This window comes from Mauremys mutica, chromosome 9, assembly GCF_020497125.1.
Source record: "Mauremys mutica isolate MM-2020 ecotype Southern chromosome 9, ASM2049712v1, whole genome shotgun sequence".
NCBI lineage: Eukaryota > Metazoa > Chordata > Testudines > Geoemydidae > Mauremys > Mauremys mutica.
In genome coordinates this window covers 94,850,901-94,871,445 of record NC_059080.1, presented here as the reverse complement: position 1 = coordinate 94,871,445, position 20,545 = coordinate 94,850,901, and the positions used below count along the sequence as shown (strand labels likewise).

Here is a 20,545-nt window from a genome sequence, read left to right as displayed (position 1 = left end):
AATGCCTCACATCTCAGAAATTTCATGCAAGGATCTTTTTGATTCCTTCCTCTAATGGCAGGTTTGATTGAAAAAACAAACTAACCCAACCCTTTTCCTGAATTTTGACCACATGATGTTTTCAAGGAGACTATCGCTGGCTTCTGGAAATCAACAAGAATCCACCCACACATCTCTGTTGTTTTCATCACATACTCCGATGTACATACCCATCACCTTCCTATAAAATAAGACTCACCTATCTGCAAAGTAATGTTACTTTCAAAACCCCGCTCTAGCTTCTCCATACTTAGACATGGCTGTTATCACAATGGCCTTGGCTGAATAACATTAACTGGACAATACAATGCGTCTTCCTATTGTTTCCGAATACTTCACAGTAGGAAGACAATTGTGGGCAGCATTTAGTATAAGGAAGGTAATAATGATTTGTTCTAAGAGACTATATGGGAAAAAACACTCCTATTTGATTTAGAAGGCTATAAGCAACCATGGTAATAGAGGTTTGACACACAGAAATGTTAGTAACAGACTGTTGCTCAAATCCCAGCCCCTGTCACACATGGCTCAGGCTAAAAAAGTTGTTACCCACTCACTTGAAAGGGGTTAGTATCCACTTACTCCAAGACTTACTGTAACATCTTCCCCTGTACTGTCAGTAGCATCTTCAATATCTTTGTAAGTTTTATTTAGATTAGGGCTGTTGATTAATTGCAGTTAACTCACACGATTAACTCAAAAAATTATTTGTGATTAGAAAATTTAATCGTGATTAATCGCACAGTTAAACAATAGAATACCAATTGACATTTATTACATATTTTTGGATGTTTTTCTACATTTTCCAATATATTGATTTCTATTACAACACAGAATACAAAAGGTCCAGTGCTCACTTTATATTATTATTTTTTATTACAAATATTTGCACTGTAAAAATGATAAACAAAATATACAGTATTTTTGAAGTATCAGAGGAGTAGCGTGTTAGTCTGGATCTGTAAAAAGCAGCAAAGAATCCTGTGGCACCTTATAGACTAAAAGACATATTGGAGCATGAGCTTTCGTGGGTGAATACCCACTTCATCAGACGCATGTAATGGAGATTTCCAGAGGCAGGTGTAATTATGCAGGCCAGAATCAGTCTCGAGATAATGAGGTTAGTTCAATCAGGGAGGATAAGGCCCTCTTCTAGCAGTTGAGGTGTGAACACCATAGGAGGAGAAACTGCTTTTGTAGTTGGCTAGCCAGTCACAGACTGCAAATGTAAACAAACTTGTTTGTCTGAGTGATTGGCTGAAGTAGGACTGAGTGGACTTGTAGGCTGTAAAGTTTTACATTGTTTTACTTTTGAATGCAGTTATTTTTTGTACATAATTGTACATTTGTTAGTGCAACTCTCATGATAAAGAGATTGTACTACAATACTTAGTATTTTTCAATTCACCTAATACATTTCTTTTGTTTTTTACAGTGCAAATATTTGTAATAAAAAATAAATATAAAGTGAGCACTGTACACTTTGTTTTCTGTCAAGTATCAGAGGGGTAGCCATGTTAGTCTGGATCTGTAAAAGCAGCAAAGAGTCCTGTGGCACCTTATAGACTAGCAGATGTATTGGAGCATGAGCTTTCGTGGGTGAATATACGACGAAGTGGGTATTCACCCACGAAAGCTCATGCTCCAATATGTCTGTTAGTCTATAAGGTGCCACAGGACTCTTTGCTGCTTTTGTATTCTGTGTTGTAATTGAAATGAATATATCTGAAAATGTAGAAAACATCTAAAAATATTTAAATAAACGGTATTCTATTACTGTTTAATTGTGATTAATCGCGACTAATATTTTTAATCACTTGCCAGTCCTAATTTAGATGTCATCTGTCCCTCCTGTACAACCGTTGAATGACTTTGGTGAAGGCAGAATAGCTTCTTTTCTTTTTTTTAAACTAATCCTTTTGACTATGAGACTAAGGGCTTGTTATGCCATGCTTCAATTGATATTTCAAAGAGAATTCAAAAAATGAGGCAGCTGTAACTGGTGAGCCATTATTGGAATCTGATCTGGAATCTCTCACCATAGGCAAATTGTTTTTCAATATATTGTGTAACAGCTCAGGTTTTAAACACACAGTACTAATTAACACTGGACAAAATTTTTCTGATGAAAAAGATGTTTTTCATCAAAAATAAGTGTTATTGAAAAGAAGGATTTTGCATAAAAATCATTTTTGGTGATATTTTGTTTTCTATAATATTTTCAAAACAAAATGTAAGGGGAAAAATGCTCGATTCACATTTTTCATTTTGAAATTGTGCATGTTGTCTCCTCTTAGCCTGTTTTCCAACTATTAAAAATTAGAACACCATGAGAAAAAAACCACTTTCCCTGACCATTACTTTTGCCAGTTGGAAAACAGGAAAAAAGTGTAGCATGTTATTTCTCAGAGTGAGAACAACACTGCCACTTATAAATGAAATCTCTCTCTCTCTCTCATATAAGAACAGGCATATTGGGTCAAACTAATGGTCCATCTAGCCCAATATCCTGTCTTCCAACAGTGGTGAATGCCAGGTGATTCAGAGGGAATGAACAGAACAGGCAATCACTAATCAAGTGATCCATCCCTTGTTGTCCACTTCCAGCTTTTGGCAGAAAGAGGCTAGGGAGAATGAGGTTGCATCACTAACCAACATGCATCCGACGAAGTGGGTATTCACCCACAAAAGCTCATGCTCCCAAATGTCTGTTAGTCTATAAGGTGCCACAAGACTCTTTGCTGCTTTCATCTTGGCTAATATCCATTGATGAACTTATCCTTCATGAACTTATCTACAGGTAATTCTTTTTTTGAATCCCATTATAGTTTTGGCTTTCACAACATCCCCTGGCAATGAGTTCCACAGGTTGATGTGCGTTGTGTGATGAAATACTTCCTTTTGTTTGTTTTAAATCTGCTGTCAATCAATTTTATTGGGCAACCCCTTGTTCATGTGTTATGTGAAGGAGTAAATAATATTTCCTTGTTCACTGTCTCCATTCCATTCATGATTTTACAGACCCCCCTTAGTCATCTCTTTTTCAAGCTGAAAAGTCCCAGTCTTTTTAGTCTCTCCTCATATAGAAGCTGTTCCATACCCCAATTCTAATTTCACACACACACACAACTTTCTTGTTTCCCAATGTTTTCCAGTTTGCGATACAGTAACAAATTGTGAAAAGACAGGAGGAAAGCCACATTCTCACGCAATGTTTCCCAAAGGAAAAATGGAATTTCCTAACAGGAAAATTTCCAAAGTAGATTTTTATATGGAATTTTTGTGTTAAAAAAAAATCTTTGTTTTCCAGACAAGTTCCATCAGTAATCCAATGACAAGAGGTAAGTAATCTGTCAGGTTATTTAAATATATTTGCATCAATCATGGACCTAGCTCAATCATGAATCTTAGTTGGTTTCAGTGGTTCTTTTACATTATTTTCTGATTTTAAAGATTTAACACTTAGATATCTTTTTTTTTTTCCAATGGCAACATAAGGGCTGGCCAGAATAGAACATTTGGGGCTCTCTTCTTACAGTTTCCATTACTCACATGTATGCTATGTATTATGCTTAGTATCTATGACTCAAGATGTGTTCTATTCTGACAGTGTTGTTTGCACAGAATCCCATCATATGTAACAATCTTATCCTTGGAGTCAACATAAGTTTTATGACTGGAAATACCTGTTTTTTTCCCCTGCAGATTATCTATTAAGAATTACTCTCTCAAGACATTTCTAGAGAGGTTGGGTCATTTAGTATCCGAATTTGTCAAATTTTGTCTCAGAAATGGATAGTATTTGAATCCTATTTACTTCATGTTCTTCTTTCCCCAGATCCTTCCTTTCAGACTGTATAGGTACTCTCCAAGGCATATCTGCTATAATGGGGTCAGCAACCTTTCAGAAGTGGTGTGCCGAGTCTTCATTTATTCACTCTAATTTAAAGTTTTGCGTGCCAGTAATACATGTTAATGTTTTTTGAAGGTCTCTTTCTATAAGTCTATAATACATAACTAAACTATTGTATGTAAAGTAAATAAGGTTTTTTAAAAGTTTAAGAAGCTTCATTTAAAATTAAATTAAAATGCAGAGCCCCCCCAGACTGGTGGCCAGGACCCGGGCAGTGTGAGTGCCACTGAAAATCAGCTCCCGTGCCGCATTTGACACGCGTGCCAGAGGTTGCCTACCCCTGTGCTATAAAATATTCCTTACCAGGTCTATTTTTTCACAAGTAATGTGTACTTTTAAAGTTTCATGGTTTTTAAAAAATTCAATGTAGTGCTTTGCACAATTGTTTCTGTGCCATGCCTTCCATGGATTTATCTATTCCTGTGCATAAACACATTAATAAAACTGATCACAAACACACCAACCGCAAGCATTTCTGTTTCAATCTCAGCATAGTTCTGTCATGTTTTAGTCAGTGCTTTGGAAGCATATGCTCCTGGATGATCATCTAGCCAAAAACAGTATGCATCCCACATGAGCTTGCATCATCTGAGTTATTTTGTTCTTTATTAATCTCAAAATATTTCAGGAGAGATGCTTCTGTGACAACTTTTTCTTCAATTTCCAAACATTATTATTTTGCCAGCCTTCCCAGTGTCATTCCATATTGTCATCAAGCTGTAATCTGAGTGGAACATTTAAGTGTGACAAATTAAGGATGAATTTGCTTAAATATGTCAACAAGCCCATGTATTTCTCTAAGGCTTCCCTGTTACAGGGTCTCTTTATTTTGTACCATTGTCTTCACCTTTTTGGGTGGAATTGAATTTCTTTGTCACTAAATACAGATCCTGTCCTGTGTAACTAGCCTCATTTGGCCTGATCTCGTGTTTGGTTCCTGTTAAATTTGAAGTTCTGTTTATTTGCATGCTACGAAACATTAATCAATCTCTTAATGCATCACCCATCATTTTCATTACAAATCAGCAACAATTACTTATACCTCTTCCAGAACCTCAAATATTGAAGCCTGATGCTTTCATGCACCTTAGTTACTGAGTCAATTCTGAAGAGAAAACTTTTAAAGTGTACTTACCAACTGCAAAGGAGGATGGTACAGAGTTTTTCACTTCCTTTATTGAGTTGGACCTACCAGAACTCCTGGCTTGCACGCAAAATGGAAATCCTTGTACATTTCCAAGTTCAGACATGATCTCTTCCACTATTTTTTGGATCTATAACTTGCAGCCTTATCTTACTTGGGTTTGTTACAGTGACCTTTCTGTTAACTCAGTACATGTCAGAACTCACTCAATAAAAATTAATTTAACCATTGAGGCAAGTCCAACTGTTATTCTCTATTGGTGCTAATGGAACTTTGTATAGTTCATGTATTGTGTCAGCACACTAGGATCTATATTAATGTAATACATTATCCTTAAAACACACCATTCTGTTAAACATTTCATTAAATTCCTGAAGAGTATCTTTTGCATTCTGTTCAGTTGACCAGTTGATCATCTGCATTTGCAAACTGCTCTTCACCCAAACCACATGTTCCTGTTGTACTGTTTCAAACTCTACTGAGTGGTATCTCTTCTTGACAGACATGCCAGAGTGGCTCATTTTGCGCCTGCTATATTAAACAAGCATAGTTTTTTCTTTTTAACATTAGATGGTCACTCATCTTTTTGTATATACTTACAGTAGTTACCTTGCACTCAGTGCCAATATCAATTTTGAGATTCACTTTCTGTTTATGGCCAATATCACAAACCAATTGTAAAATCTTGCCTTGTAAATTTATCAAGAGGTTCAGAAAGAACACTGCTTTTGTGTCATCAGAGATTTGTCCTTAAGCTGTATATTGAAAATGTTTTGCATTTGTATTTCTTTGCAATTTTTCCTGAGTGTGACTCACCTTTTGCAAAATATTTGCTTTTATTGCATACATCCCCCCCTTACCCCCATCCCACACACAGTTGCAATTGTCTCCACAGTTATATAAAACAAATCTGGCTTCTGCCATTTGTTTACTTTGTATTCAGCCTTTATGCCATAGTATGGATTTTTAATTAGATGTGATTCAGGTTTTTCACTGCTTGCTAACACTTTCATTTGGGAAGAACAGTTTTTCACTAGCTCTGCAAATATCCATTGTCATTTACAAACTCAAATCCATTTTCTTTGACAACCAGGCCAAAGCAAGGTTATCAGTTATACCACAGATAATTCTGCCTCATTATTAAAGTTCACATGATTTAGCTTTATTAAGTAGATCTGTAACATAATGGTCAAGGGTCTCATCTGGCAGCCAATTTCTTGTAAAGAAAATGGGACTTTGCTAAGTGACATTCTTATGTGGTTCACAGGTTTCCTGAAATATTGTGAATGACTTGGATAGCAGCTTGCAGTCCTTTTTATGCTCCCCCTGAAATATACTGTAGATCTTCCAATGCCTCTGGATCTGGCATGGGTAGCAAGGTATGGACTATTTCACACTCTGGTTTTTCTACAATGTCACTTTCTGCCAAGAAAACATGGAAGTGCTGCAACCACCTTCTCTAGTAGATTTCCTTCCAGCCTGAAAGAGTCATGTCACTTCATGTAGTCCGTTTTTCCACAGTTTACTTTAATTCCGACATAGTTAATAGAGGTGCAGCACAGTCAGATGACATGGGTCAAGGTTTCAAGAAGCTGCACCCCTCTCACAAGACACAGGCCTACAACCACTAACTCCAGTGACTCTCACTGCTCTAACACAGCAGATGCTTTCAAGACAGAGCTACAACTCTTCCTATAGTTTGGCTTTTTTGGTAACAAATAACAGCAAACACAAATTTCAGCCTAAGCTTTCTCCCCAGATTTGGCTGTTCCTACCAGCAGAGACTTTCCTGAGGACCCTTCTACACCACAGAGGCATTTCAATCCCCTTTATATCCTGAAGCTAACATGCTACACCTGCTAGCATGAGTCAGCGGGAAATACTCTGCATCTTTATGCAAGGTTCTAACACTTAAGCTTAGGGTGACTCTACAGTCTCATATATCAATGCAGGGATCTAGAAACTGTCTGCCAGCCTTGTCACAGAGCCTTATTTCCCCCAAACTGATATCCACAATTTACTTTAATCTCTTCTTTGTCCTCCTCAATTCTTTCATACAGCACTTTTCTCTTCTTAGTTGGAATGGCCTTATCTCAGGGTTCTCCCAGGTGTAGTCCATCTCTCTGTGTGTCACAGGTCACAAAATACCTCTGCTAGAACTATCACATTGTCCTGGTTAGCATTCCACTTCCTTCTGCTTCTTAAATTTGTGTTTGTTTTCACAGTGCAGTCCTTGGCTCCTTGTATACAGCTATAGAGAGCCACATTCTTTCTATGATAAATTCCTCTGTCAGAGTTGCCTGTGTAACCTAAGTGCTGTTTTCAACTACTCCCACAATGAATACCCAACCTTGTTTGTAATTTCCAGTTAAAAAAAAACACTGGACCAAATTCAGTGCTGGCAAAAGCAGGTGTAGCTCTGATTGAAGTAAATTAGAATTGTGACTGTCTATATCAGAACTGAAATCTGGCCCATTGCACCTATTGCATTACATTTGTCTATGAGTCCTCTTATACAGAACTGGCCACTTAAAAGTCCACCTGCGCTATTCACCTGAAAATATTACAGTATGTTGAATAGAGCAGAGTTCACCAATTTGTTTATGCTGTACTTTATAGCTAGCTGGAATTTGTGTGTTGGGAGAAGCTGGAATAGAGTTGATGTGTGTGTGAGAAATTAGTGCCAGAAAACAACTCTAATTTCTCTCTAGACGATACAGTGCTTCCCTTCTCTTCTCCTGTATCACCCTGACATAAGATTTTAAATCAATGTAATTTCATAGGCCTTTGTCCAGAACAGGGGCTTTGGAAAGAGTTTGTTTTGTGGGTATCACCTGCTAGGCACTCCTTAATATTTATTCATCTGGTGATAATTCATAGTCCTCAAATTTTAGCAGCTCGTTCTTGAAGGGGGAATGGACACTCAGCTCTTCAAAGTGTTTAACAGTACTTGTACTGAGGTATCAGAGGGGTAGCCGTGCATCCGAAGAAGTGGGTATTCACCCACGAAAGCTCATGCTGCAAAACGTCTGTTAGTCTATAAGGTGCCACAGGATTCTTTGCTGCTTGTACTGAGGTACTGTATTCTATGGGGCAGCATATTGAAGAAGTACCCATTTGGGTTTCCTCAGCACATTCTTTTCTTTAACTTTTACTAAACCAGGAAAAATGATCCAAGGCAGTAAGGCCTTGCCTACACATAGAGGGAACTAGATTGATTTTTTAAACCAATTTTAAACACAAGAACAGCCATACTGGGTCAGACCAAATGCTCACCTAGCCCAGTATCCAGTCTTCTGACAGCGGCCAATGCCAGATGCCCCAGAGGGAATGAATAGAACAGGTAATCATCAAGTGATCCATCCCCCATCACCCATTACAGCATCTGGCAAACAGGGGCTAGGGACACCATCCCTGCCCATCTTGGCTAATAGCCATTGATGGACCTAGTTATTTTTTGAGCCCTGTTATAGTCTTGACCAGGGGTCGGCAACCGGTGGCTCGCGGCTCGCCAGGGTAAACACCCTGGCGGGCCGGCCCGGTTTGTTTATCTGCCGCGTCAGCAAGTTTGGCCGATCGCGGCTCCCACTGGCCGCGGTTCGCGGTCCCAGGCCAATGCGGGAGGCAGGAAGCCGCGGCCAGAACATCCCTCGGCTCGCGCCGCTTCCTGCCTCCCGCATTGGCCTGGGACCGCGAACCGCGGCCAGTGGGAGCCGCGATCGGCCGAACTTGCTGACGCGGCAGATAAACAAACCGGGCCGGCCCGCCAGGGTGCTTACCCTGGCGAGCCACGAGCCACCGGTTGCCGACCCCTGGTCTTGACCTTCACAACATCCTCTGGCAAGGAGTTCCAGGTTGATTGTGAGTTGTGTGAAAAAATACTTCCTTTTGTTTGTTTTAAACCTGCTGCCTATTAATTTCATTTGGTGACCCCTAATTCTTGTGTTATGAGGAGTAAATAACACTTCTTTATTTGCTTTCTCCACACCAGTCATGATTTTATAGCCCTCTCTCATATCCCCTCTTAGTCATCTCTTTTCCAAGCTGATAAGTCCCAGTCTTATTAATCTCCTCTCATACTGAAGTCATTCCATATCTCTAATCATTTTTGTTGCCCTTTTCTGAACCTTTTTCAATTCCAATACATCTTTTTTGAGAGGGGCTGTGATGTTTCACTCCATATTCTTTACGAAAATATGCTTATGATATGAATGACATAACTGAGCTGTACTTTACGTAAGATACGTCTTGTAAGAAAGCACTGAAAAGGTTATAATTTACAGAATGTAATTATCCAATTTGTATGCCTGTAACATTTCTGTATCTGAAGTTAGGAATATTGACTATGTATCTGTATTTCAACTATGCTACTTTGGGTGACCCCCACTGCTAACACTTCAGGTACAACAACAGAAAAGCCAGACAGGGCTGATGACCCAACAGCAAGGACAATGAACTGTGAAAAGGGTTGGCCTTCCTGCAGATGCTCCATACTGCTGCTGCCACATAGATGCTCAGATACGACAGAGTCAGGTGGTCTTGTCACCCAATACTAAACATCACCTGGGACTTCTTGCAACTCTCCACTGGAACGGATGGAGGGGGTCAAATTTGGGAAACAAAGGATTCCCGCCTTATGTAAATCCTGTTTAAGGGTGGGGAGGAAGGCAAACAGGACTCCTCCTGTCCATGGCCGGTCTGCCCAAGAAGAAAGACTGCTAAAGCCACCTGAAGGGAAGGCAGAGGGTGAGTCCAGACAGAGAGGGGGTCCACTCCAAAAAGGAATATAACTGGAACTCTGAACCACAGAAACTTTGCAACCTGCCTAAAATAATATTTAGGGTAAGAAATTACACTTTGTAACCTGTTTCTTATGTATATTGAGCTTAACTTGCGTATTTTACTTTATTTGGTCAGTAATCTGCTTTGTTCTGCCTGTTATCTCTTATATTCAGTTAAAAATCACCATTTGTAGTTAATACATTTATTGCTTGTTTATAATATAACCCAGTTTATGTAATTTCTAATGTGGGGAGGGCAAGAAGTTGTGCCTATCTCCCTCCACATTGAGGGAGGGGGCAAATTTCATAAAACCTTTGGGTTTGTACCCATTAACGGGAATGGGCACCAGGGTGTTGGGACAAGCCCCTAAGGCTGAATCTTTCCAGAGCGGATCTGTCTCTGTGCAGCTGGGTGTGGCCCTGCCTGTGTGCTTGGCTGGAAGAGGCTTGTGAGCCTAACCCAGCAAGACCAGGTAAAGGGGCCCCAGGCTGGCAGAATGGGCTGACTCAGTGGCGCCCCAGCGTATCTTCTGACACCCAAAAGGGCCCAAACCCATCACAGGGGGTGACCACATCTGCACACAGTATTCACAACATGGGCATACCATGGATTTATATAGAGGCAATATGATATTTTCAAACAACTGCAAACTCCTCTATGGCCATTCTTTGGCTATGTCTGCACTGGAGCTAGAGTGTAATTTCTAGCTCGAGTAGACATACCCACGCTAGCTCTGATTGAGAGAGTGTACTACAAAGAGTGCCAGAAAACACTGTGGTGGCATAAGCGTGGAGACAGGCTAGCCACTCAAGTACGTCCTTAGTCTTGGACAGGATCATGTGAGGCTAGCCCCCCTCGTGCCACTGGCAACTCTTCGCCAACACTTCTGTTTTTGATCAGAATAAGTATGGGTATGTCTGCTCAAGCTGGAAATTACTCCTTGTAGCTCCAGTGGAGGTCCCCCAAGCCTACCAAGGGATGTGTTTTTGTGGCTCCCCTGTGGGACAAGGCAAAAGGACAGCACAGGCTAGGTCCCACAAGATTTTCAGTCCCCACAAGATAGGCTTGATCTGACAGGATTTGTCATGAGATTTGGAGCCATCAGAACCACGTACTAAGGGCCACTTCCTGTTTTCTGGTTTCCAGCAAGCAACCACCCTCCCTCTTCTGCCTATCCAGATGGGATTGCAGCAGGGTAGCCTTCCTCAGCTCTGCCTTCTGCTGCTGCAAGTGGGGCAGCAGCTGTGCCATCCAGCAGGAACATGCCTGGATGGCTTTACTTCAGAGCAATTCACTTTTGTGGTGCCCCATGCGGAGCTGCTCAGGGGCCAGGTTTTGGCCCAAGATAAGGGCTGCCTTATCTCCCCCATGGGACATGCAGGCCTTGGGGTGCTATGGTGGTGGAGGTTAGGAATCCCTAATGAGGCCAGGACTGAGCCCCATGGTCCAGGCAGAGCCTTAGTGGGGAATCCTGGCTGCAGGCCATGCCCGTGAGGAACGGCTTATTGCCCTGCGGGACTTGAATTGGCAGCAATAGTAGCTATTGCATGTGCACTCAGCTGGCTTCACCCGAGCCAAATGCTCCCCCAGGAGTGCACCCAGTCTGCCCCACTGCCTGCAGGGCAGAATTTACCTGGTAAATCTGCTTTGCTGTGGTAGTCTAGTTGGTCCTTACCCTGGGCCCACCACTACTCCAGCAGGGCAATGTGGTGGCTCAGTTGATCACCCTGATCTGGGACTAGGTCTGATGCTCCATGGCTTGCTTCTTACTCCTGTACAGAACCCCTTTCTATCCCCCTGTGCTTGTGGCCTCTCCTTAGTTACGTGTGGGGCACTAGTCATGCCTGCAGCCTAACCCTTTGCACAACTGTCATGGGATGCTCTAATCACTCCTGGGTGGCACATCCTTCTGGCAATTCTGGGGATCAGCACCCCTTTTTTCTATTCCACTGTTGTAGCTCTCTCCCCACTCACTGAGTCTTAGTACAGCTGCTTCATAACTCAGCCCTCCAGCCAGGTCACACTGATTTCCTCTTCCAGGAAAGCCTTTCCTCACAAGCAGCATCAGGCAGTCCTCACAGCCACTGCCTTAACTATCACTCCCACAGTGACTCAGGCAGTCTTCCCATCCACTGCCCCTAGCAATACCACTCTGCAGTGGATGATAGGCGGAACTCAGACCCTTCATCTGCTCTGGGTTCCAGCCAATGGCCCTACAGTGAGCAGTTAAGTTCTGCAGCTACACTAACCTTACTGCTCTTGCCCTTGGGCTACCTCCTACTGCACTTCTCCAAGCTTTTCATTCACCAGTCAAACTCCCCTCTCTCAGGCCTACTAAGTAAACCCTTCCTCCTGGATGCCTATTCCTTCTTTCAGGGGTTCTTCCTGCTCTTTTACCTCAGGAAGAGAGACTACAGGCATCCTCTCTACTACCTCCCACACTACTCCCAGCCTCCTGGCTTTATTGAAGCACCGTATGTTCCCTCACAGGTGAACTTCCTTCTAATTAGCACTCTCCACTCAGCCTACATCTCCCCAATTTGCAGCTTATCTGGCTGATTGAGTTAGGGTTAGGCCTAATTCAACTCTTTCAGGGCCAGTGTGGGGACTGCACCCCATCACAACACAGAAACTGGCACTTTGGGAGGTGAAAATGGAAACCTCCAATCACTGGCAACAGCTAATATGTCTGGTGCTGATGCTGCTGGTAACTTTGTCCTTCTGAGAGGTGGTCAGCAAGCTGATATAATCAGACACCTATTGAGGAGTGTCCATTTCCACTCCAAATACAGACTCAAGATCCTTTTGTACAGCAGTTTAATGGATTAAAACCCTGCTTTAGACTAATGGGCAGGGGGAGTGAAGATTAGGTGCTGAGAGAAGCAGAACCACCCCTGGGATGAAGCCCTACTTGCTCCAAATGGTCCATATTTTGTGAAATGTGCACATTGTGCTCAGAACAGAGGCTTGTCCCTCTCTTCTGTCCTTTCTGAAAGGAACTGGATTGGATTTAGCGCCACTCTTGCTGGAATGATTTAAGGGCAGAACACATGGGTTTATTTTATCTCATGTTTTACCCACTGCCGTGTGGAAGAGAGATTTCCCTCCCTGGCATGGGGTACAGCAGCTCTTCACAGGGAGGGGAAGGAGTGACTCCACCTGTATGGAATCTTAAATGTAACTAAGGCTCTCAGAGCATTCTCGTCTATCTAGAGATATGTACACTACCAAGCAGAAATGTGCATATAATGCTCATTTCACTGCCAAGCATGTGCCTGGGCTTAACAACGGCATATCCAATGCTCTCTCACTTGCAGGTCAGTAGATTCAGAGCACTAGCACTGGAGGCCAAGGAAGTGCCTGAACAGATGACAGCAGCCCTATGGAATCTTGGTTGCTAAAAGCTGTATCTGTGGCCAAGGAAGCACTTGCACCCCACACCTTTTTAGCTTACACAACCTGTTTGAGGAGTTTCAGGGGGGCTGATGGTCTGTGCAGGGCCTGGACTATACCAGAACTCCAACTTTGGCAGTTCATGGTCTTGCTATAATTAACTGGTTATACAGAGTGGCCTTTTACTGCTAGTCTCGGACCCCTATTGGGTATTAATGATCCACATGCATCTGCCCTAGCTGCCAGGATGTGGAGCAGCATCAGGAAGCCATTGACCTTACAGGTCCTTAGGCAAGTAGTTGAGGTTCTTCCTGGGGTCTACCAGTTGGGTTGGGGGGGGCTATATTCTTCAAGGCAGTCTTTCTGTTGGATTTCTTTGGGGTCTTTCAGGTCAGTGAGTTGTTCTCCTCAGCCAAGGAAGTCTCTTTGGGGCAGGCTTTCAAACTACAGCAGGCCTGCACAACATGCGGCCCGCGAAGCCTCACTGTGCAGCCCGCGGCGGGATTCTGAATCCCCCGCACACGGTGCTCTGCGGGCAGCCCAGAGCCCTTTAAATCTCAGCCGCGGCCGGGAGTCAGAGAGCTTTAAATCCCAGCCGCGGCCGGGAATCAAAGGGCTCTGCGCTGCCCGCAGCGGCGGCGGGTAATCAAAGGGCTCTGGATTGCCCGCAGCGGCGGGGAGCCCAGAGCCCTTTAAATCCCAGCCGCGGCCGGGAGTCAGAGGGCTCTGCACTGCCCGCAGCGGCGGCGGGCAATCAAAGGGCTCTAGGCTGCCCGCAGCCGCGAGGAGCCCAGAGCCCTTTAAATCTCAGCCGCGGCCGGGAGTCAGAGAGCTCTGGGCTGCTCGCAGCCAAGGGGAGCGCAGAACCCTTTAAATCCCAGCCGCCGCCGGGAGTCAGAGGGCTCTGCGCTGCCCGCAGCGGCAGCGGGGAATCAAAGGGCTCTGCGCTGCCCGCAGCGGAGGGCAGCCCAGTGCCCAGTGCCCTTTGAATCCCGGCCTGCGGCCACTGATTGCCCCCTCCACGGACCCCCACCCCCTATCTAACACCGCTGGTCCTTGTCCCCTGATACCCGTCTCCCAGGACCCCACCCCCTATCTAAATGCTGCTGTTCCTTGTCCCCCGATTGCCCCCTCCCGAGATCCCCTGCCCCTAACTGCCCCTTGGGACCCCAGCCCCTATCTAAGCCTCCCTTCTCCTTGTCCCCAACTGCCCCCTCCTGAGATTCCCCCAACTTCCCCTCAGGACCTCACCCCCACCTGTCCCCTGATGAACCCGAGACTCCCATGCCTATCTAACTGCTGCCTGTCCCCTGACTGCCCCCCCAAACCTCCGCCCCATCCAACCCGCCCTGCTCCCTGTCCCTTGACTGCCCCCCGGAACCCCCTACCCCTTCTCCAATCCCCAGCCCCCTTACCGTGCCACTCAGACCAGCGTGTCTGGCTCCATGCAGCTCCAGACACGTTGCTGCCATGCTTCCCCACGGAGCCCACAGCCCACCCCACCCCGCAGCACCTGCCTTCCAGATTTGAACACCTCAAAATTCAGGAGTGCTCAAACTCAGTTTGGGCAGCTGTTACTTCATTTCTCCCAAATCAAATATACTGATCCACTGTAACTTGCTGTAGAAAAAGTAGGATAAAATTGAGCAAGAAATGCTTATTAGGACTGGCTTATTAGGCTATTTTCAACAGCCATTGCCTTTTTGTTTGTTTAAAAGGAAGACAGTGATATTGCATTGGCAAATTCCCCATAGAAAGAAAGAATGGAACAAAAGAATAATAAAGGCACCTCAACTTTTCCTCATTTATGGAGGACAGTCTTATAATATGCATCCAGATATCCTCCAATCACACAAGCTGAAAATTGTTCCACTTTACTGCAGCTCTGTAACCATATGGGAACCAATCCTGTCTGTGTTCTGTGCACATCCAAAATTCCTGCTGAATGACCCACCCTGGGAGCGAGTTACCAGTGACCCAGGGCTGGGGCGGCAGGAGGTGTGGGGGGGAGCGCAGGGCTGGGGCAGCAGCGGGGTGGGGGGAGGGCACTGGTGGGGAGGAAAGGGGGAAGCCCAGCGCTGGGGCGGCTGTGGGTGGGGGGAGAGCCCAGGACTGGGGCAGCAGGGGGGTACAGGGGGGAGCCCAGGGCTGGGACGGGGAGCAGCCAAATTTTTTTTTGCTTGGGGCAGCAAAAAACCTAGAGCTGGCCCTGCCGGGTTCCCCCAGCCGCCGGAGCACTGGGCCCTTTAATTTGCCCGAGGGCTCCCAGCCACCTCTTCAGCTGGGAGCCCCTGGTTGATTTAAAATAAAGTATCACCTCCCCACCCCCAACCTTCCTTTTTGGCCCACAGCTGTTTTGGTGGGGCGGCGCTGGGGAAGGAGGGTTTGTTTTCGCAGGGCTGGGCGGCCCTGGGGCAGGGTGTTTCTGCGGGGCCGGGAGGTTTTGGCCCTCAGCTGTTTTCTTTGGAGGAATGTGGCCCTCACCGCTTTACGAGTTGTGCAGGCCTGAACTACAGGATGTGCAGTGGGAAGGTAATTCTCTCCAGCTCAAGATCCACAGCTCAAAAACCAGTCAAATTGGGGTTGGCAAGGCTGTTGTTCTGCACCTCTCTGGTGAGGGGGACCTGTGTCCTGTGCTGGGCACTGATCGATGGCCACCCGGTGAGGGTCCCCTATTCCTGCATGCATAAAATTCCAGTTTGTGGGCATGTTCAGGAAGGGGCTGTCATTCTTGGGCTTGCCACCAGGAGATCAGGGCTCCCACTCATTCCACATAGGGGCTGTAACAGTGGCTACCCAGTTGGGTCTGAGGGTGTCAGTGGGTCAAGATATAGGGCATGGGTGATCAAGGGCCTCTAAGTCCTATGTGCAGCTGCCTGAGGGGAGGCCAACACAGGTGGTGACCAGTAAGCACCACCGGTTTTAACCATGCCTGCTTCCTTCCCCATGTCTATCATCTAGAATGAGCTGGAGTACGCCTATAGCTGGGGATATGGATTTATGGACGCAGCACTGTGCACTGGGCTTACAAGAGAAGGTGTAATTCATCTTGATGCTCACAGCTGGTACTTGGGCCAGATGCAGATGGAGCATGTGCTCGGATCAGCTCATGCATCTTTTACATGAGCTGGTGACTCACAAGGAAAAACCAGACATCATTGTTGTTCATGTAGGAGATAATGACCTGGGAATGTGCTCTCGGCTCCAACTACTTTGGAAGGCTAAGTGGGATACTGGACTGCTGGTAAACATGTTTCCTGGCATGAGATAGTATGATCCCAGCCTGCAGGGTTTGACAAATTGCAGTCCACCCATGAAAAAAGGTGGAGAGGGCCCAGAGGAAAGCCACCTGGAAAGTATCAACATGGCTGGAGTCCTGAGGTGACTCAGTTATAAGCCCCAGAGTGTGACTGAGTTTTATTAAGAGGATGGAGTGCACCTCTCTGCTATTGGTGCCGACTTGTTCCTGGATGATCTTGGTATTGGGTTGGCCAAAGGTGTGGGGGGGAGGGAAGGAGGCAGGCAGCCAAGCTGATGCCGGTGCCTCCTTGTGGCAAGTGTCTAGTGCAGGAAAAGATATGAAAAGATAACATAGTGAGCATCTCCTTCTGAGATGGAGGCATCATGGTTAACCCCTGGGGAGCAAATGCAAACCAGGGACCAGAGCACTATCCCAGGGAGGCCACCCCACAATGCTCTTGACAGTGGTGATGGTTGAGGGTCGAAGTCTCCTCTTGCTTCAACACTCGAAAAAGGGAGGGATTCTAGCGGGTGAGTGGAGGCACCCAGAGACCCTTCTGGTGTGATGATTGGCTCTCCATGTGGTGCAAGTGACTCCACTGGGCTGTTCCCCAGTGGCAACCTTGGATGTAATTTGGCTAATGAAGTTGCAGCCTGGTTAAAACCCCTACCATGTGTCCTTGCCTTTTTCCACACAGTGAGCACACCCATAGACATACCCTTACATTGATTTAAACTTGGCTTATAGCAGTTTAGCCTGCACCTATAATTTACAGATTCTTTTAAACTGAACTGGCTGGCCCATCAACAAGTATAGGCTACAGCTCCAGTTAGCAAAACTCATTAGCTGCTAACATACAATCTCTTCAGCTCAAATGTTCTTTCACAGTGTGGCTGCGATCATTGGAGCTAGTTTAACTCAAGAGGAGTTAACTGAAGTGTAGATAACTGTAGTTAACTGTGCAGTGAAGAAATACCCTTAGTAAAACTGATGCAACTTTGTGTGTAGAGCTGTGTAAATCTGGTTTTAATCAATTTAGATAAATCTACACATCCAGAATAAAAATGATTTTATGCTGGAATAAGTACTCCACTTCCAAAACAGAGTAATTATTCGAGAATATAGTAACTTTTATTTTGGAATAGAGTGTCTGCATGGGGAATTATTCCAGAATAGCTATAGGAGAACAGTTATTCTGGAATAGGTATGCTGGTTAATTTCCCTGCGTAGACAAACCATGAATCAACAGAACATGTCTAAAACCCAGGATCTCAGATTGAAGGATTGGGGCACGGCTTGCTTAAAGAGACGTATGTTGCTGGGTCCACCAGAGCACAGAAAAAGCACACAACACTGAAAGCATTATACAGTGCCAGCAAAAGTTTCCAAAGTATGGATGTTCTAAGATATTCAAAGGCCATTTGCTGCGTTTGCAATACCACAGTGAAGGAGCGCATTAGGAACCTTTATTTACTTGTACTGTATTATGGTAACATGCAGAGGACTAAATCAGGCATTATGTTAGGTGCTGTTCAAACAGATATGAAGGGAAATTCTGACCCCCAAACAGTTTACAATTTAACTAGCAAAACTAACAAACAATAATAGATTATAAGCATAACGGCAAAGGTTTGTGTTTTGTGAGTTACTCCACTCAAGTCAGTGAAGTTACTCCAGGTTTTAGGCCTGAATCTGGCATTGAAGTTGGTACTTTGTCCTTAAACAAGGTCTTCTCCCTAAAGTCCATCTCTGCTTTCTGTCTGATCTTACTCTGAAGGCATAAAGTTGAATTTGCACATCACAGTATTTTCCATGGAAACAGATTGTGATGTTATGATGACTACTACAGGAGCAAACAAAAGAAACACCTGAACTGTTGGAGGGAAAAAACCCTACTAAACACAAATATACCTATGTAAAATTATTAATTAATATACGTATTTCTAATACCTCCAGTACCACCTTCTACCCGAAAGCATGACTCTGCTGTACAAAATTAAGGATTGTAAATTAAAGGGCTGAACCAGCATACATTAGAGTCAATGGAAAGACTCTCATTAGCACCAGTGAGAAATTAGATCAGGCCCTAGAGCAGTGTTTCCCGAACTTGGGACGCCGCTTGTGTAGGGAAAGCCCCTGGCGGGCCGGGCCGGTTTGTGTACCTGCCGTGTCCGCAGGTCCAGCTGATCACGGCTCCAGGCCAATGGGAGCTGCTGGAAGCGGCACGGGCCAAGGGACGTGCTGGCCGCTGGACGTCCGGACCTGCGGACACGGCAGGTAAACAAACTGGCTCGGCCCACCAGGGGCTTTCTCTACACAAGCAGCGTCCCAAGTTTGGGAAACACTGCTCTAGAGCATCACAACACCCCTGTGAGATAAGTAAGTATTATTATCCTCCTTATGCAGAGGGGGGAAATGAGGCAGTGTGACTGGTCATGTGACTCACCCAAGTTCACCTAGTAAGACTATGAAAGAGCCAGGAGTAGAAAGAATTCTAATTACTGAACCCCAGTCCTGTCCCTTAATAATAACAGGGTTCTTTCCCTGTATTGGAGGCCTTTTTGTTAGTAACAATCCAGCAGACTTAAAATTCCACTTGCCCTGCAGGTTTGCTCTGACCCAACAGGGTGAACTTCATTCAGCAGCACAGAGAACCTGTTGCGAAAAAAAAAAAAGACAATCCCTTTCTTCAGGACAAGAAAGGACTGGTCATAAAAATACAAAGGGAAAATGCAAAGTGGGTAAATAATATTTTAAGACATTGTTTGCAAAAAGGTATAAAAATACTAAACTATAGAGCCCTGTTTTGCTCCCACTGGAACCATTAGCACTTTTGTTACAATCATGCATCCAGCCCAACAGGCCCATTGTTACATTTGTGTTTTTTTAAATACTTTTTATTATAAAGAAATATATTTAAGAGCCCCTGCGATAAATGGCAGCGGCAGAATGGAATGTCTGAATAAGCCCTTTGAAGCTTGCAGCTTTATGAGCTCAGTGCCTTCTGAAGTAGTTAGAGACAAATGGAGACAGCTAAGGCTTTGCACACTTACTTCAAACATAAGTGAGTGACTATCAGAAAATTGGAGTGGCCATTAAAACTTCAAAGGAGAAGTGTGACCTGAATTTTACTTTGCCATAGTCCAGAATTTGTTACTGGAAGATCTCATCAACGTTTTCTAATTACATTGTCTCAGTCTGATTTTGAGGTCATGACTCACATAAACATTTCTGTCCCAGGTGGAATTTTATTGTTAATATTTTAATGCTGATATCATCCAAGGCAGCAGTTCATAAACTGTGGCCACGGACTACTGCTGGTCTAAAGAGCACTTGCTGGCAGTCTGTAGGGAGCTGGCTGGTCAGATGGTGTTGGCTGTGTGTTTTTGTTTCTAATAGCTAAATCACATTAATAGAAGCTAAAAATACATAAAATATTTCCTAATGGTGATTCTCCAAATAGATCATTACTGTAGTTACCACAGGGATGTTATGTGACTGCGAATCACAGGTGAGGTGGTCCACTTGGTCATGGAGAAGAGAGAAGGTGGGTTATGTATTCATGAATGGGAGGGAAGGGGTACATGAGACAATCTATGTAAAAAATTTGAAAACTGCCGCTCTAAGGCTAACTTGGAATGTCATATGATGAGCGGACAAGCTACCAAACCAGTAAATAGGCAAACATTAGGACAAAGTATCTGTTTCCATATCCAGATCATTCCTTGTCCTCATCTAAGAGGTTCTGCGCACACTTCTACTTACACCTCCTCTCATATCTCCCCCCACCCTATTGCTCTGCTAATTCCGCTTCCCTTCATACCTCATTTTATCTTTTCCTTGCAAGCACCTTTTGTGCCTTCTTCCATTATGTCCCCTCTGCCTAAAATGCTTTCATTTATCCTGCATAACATACACTCTCCTTCTCCTCCTGCATAACACTCCTCAAAACCCAGTTCTTTCCAGTCTCTCTAACAATGACCAAACTCTCAAGCTAGCCTAATACAACCTAAAAGCCACATTCTGATACCTA

The 20,545-nt window shown here is 44.4% G+C and overlaps 1 long non-coding RNA gene across 2 annotated transcripts in view; it reads right to left on the bottom strand.

Moving 5' to 3' along the window:
• LOC123377697 overlaps window positions 1-20,545 on the bottom strand; it is an 81,752-nt gene that overhangs the window by 13,822 nt on the left and 47,385 nt on the right. The gene's annotated exons all lie outside the window — the stretch shown is intronic.